This window comes from Poecilia latipinna, unplaced genomic scaffold (assembly GCF_001443285.1).
Source record: "Poecilia latipinna isolate Pla-1442-1.1 unplaced genomic scaffold, P_latipinna-1.0 Scaffold272, whole genome shotgun sequence".
Classification (NCBI taxonomy): Eukaryota; Metazoa; Chordata; class Actinopteri; order Cyprinodontiformes; family Poeciliidae; genus Poecilia; species Poecilia latipinna.
The window spans coordinates 257,786-260,122 of record NW_015112888.1 but is presented as its reverse complement, the minus strand read 5'-3'; positions in this window follow the sequence as shown (position 1 = coordinate 260,122).

The following is a 2,337-nucleotide window of genomic DNA, read 5'->3' as shown; positions in this document are numbered from 1 at the left end:
TTAAGTAGTAAGTAGTATTTCAAAAGAGCAGAAGAAATCTTATGTTTTTGAACAATAACAACATTCAATGCTAATCTGTTGCTAAGAGATAGGCGCGTTTTCTGGGAACGAAGTGCCACGAAATAAACATCTGATTTTTACTTTTGCAAAAGTAAAAATCAGAAGGCAGTGCATTAACATTAGCACTAGTGGTGATTAGTGCACTGCCCATAGCAGTAGCCTTTTCCTCAAAATAAGCTTTAAAGCTATTTTTTTATTATTATTTATTAGCCATGGTTAGCACACTGAATGGAGGAAGTCAACGTAAGACAACAATGCCAGTTATACCCCACATGTCACCTGCAGCATTTAGGCTAATGTTAGCATTTTGGCTAATTTTAGCTTAATACAATAATTTTAACATACTGAATGGAGTAAGTCCATGTTATTCAGCATGCTTTTGACTCTCCACATGCTATTAAGTTTATTGTAGCTTACTTTAGCATTGATGCTAATTTTTAGCATTAAAATGCTGGGTTCCAATGGACAGGCACACTTTGGCAGGCCATGTTTACATTTTTTCAGAAATTTTCTAGTTGAATTGTTCCTTATTTTGTATTAATTTTAGCACATAGATTCTTTTTAAAGGCTTTGATGTAGATGTTTATAATATCCATCAAAGGATGTAAAGAGTACATGAGTACAAGAGAACATGAAGAAAACTGAGTTGAAAGAGCTAAAGATTGAGTTTGCATGACTGTCACTTTGATGTATTTGCTGTTGGGTTATGAGTTCAGAGTGAATTCTGAAGGATCTAAGCAACATTGGCCTAGCAGTCCTGGCAATATTTCATCCTACTGCTCCTGAATCACTACCTCATTTGAATGTTCAGGGGCATATTTGTACGTCTCACATTTTGGCAAATTCAAAACAGTCCTTTATATTTCAGTTGGCATGCATTAGTTTCAACAAACAACTGAATTTGCAACAATGTGCAACGGCGCCTCAGTCTCCACAAAGAGAATATAAATTGACTGTAAGGATGAAATGAAGATTGGAATGAGTAGTGAGAAATATTGAAAGCAAGACACAGAGAGAGAGAGAGAGAGAGAGAGGGAAACTTCTTTAATGCTGTCTTTTCACTCAGGCTGGCAGGCTCCTGTTGGTAATTATGGCACTTGGTGAGCGTACAGAAAATTTCTGTCCTGATTACATACAAATGTTTGCAGTCTGAGCTCTGCAAACTAGGAAGGACTCATTGGAATATATGCATGTGTGGAGGAAGAGCTGGGGTTAGTGAACTAACTATAGCATAAAAATCAAGAGTCCTTCTTTTAATGTCATGCATGCCTGCTTTGTGAGCTTTGTTTGCTTTCGATGAGCCGGCTCTGTTCTTTGGAGACCAGCGGCACACAGTGTCTACCTCTGCAGACAGAGCCAATATGAGGACGCGCACAGAGCAAGTGATAAGGAAGTAGCAACAAAGGAAGGATAAGGAGCATCAGCGGAAGGAAGGAAAGACTTACGACAAACTTGTCGAATGGCGTGGTAGAAAGGATGGAAGGCAGTTGACAAATTAAATACACAGAATGGGAGGCACAATAGATCAAATGATGTATTGAGTGAGATAAGGAATATATTTGAAAAAGCAAGACCAAACGAAACAAACAGAAAATGTCTAAAGTAGCCCCCCCTGGAATCTGATTTGAGTGTGAACCTAATAACTGACAGATAAGGGGGAATGAAAAGGTCTCTGATCTGCAACCAGCCTTTTAAAAACATGACCGTATAGAGCAAGTCTGCTTGAACTGCCATATCAGACACAGAAACAAGGTGCTTGAGTGTGAGTGATACTAACCCTGTTTTGAATCTAATATGCAAACCCAGTGATTTAAATGGGATCATGTGATTTGGGTTCTCTTTTTTCTTCTTCTTTTTTAGAATGATTATCTTTAGATTTAGGTCAAAGGAGTTGGAGCCGAATAAGGGGGTAAGGAATGCCACTGCGACTTCAAAGGGGTTCAGCATGATGCAACTAGATGTAATGTAATGGCAGACATGAGCAACCGGGCCTCTTGAAGCAGGTATTTTAACAAAGGGGAACAAATTCTGCTTAACAACATAGGCAGAAATCACTGGCTGTCATTATCTCAATCTGATCCTCCTGATATTCGGAATTAGATTTGGAACATGGCTTGATTTAAATTCCATTACGAGAGCTCCTCTGCAGCTCCTTTTCACAAGACTACATGTCACAAGATTAACATTAGAATGAACCGAAATTGGGGTGCAATCTTGTGACACCAAATAAATTGCCTCCGTTGATGAGAAATAGAATGATAGCATGAACTCGTCGTT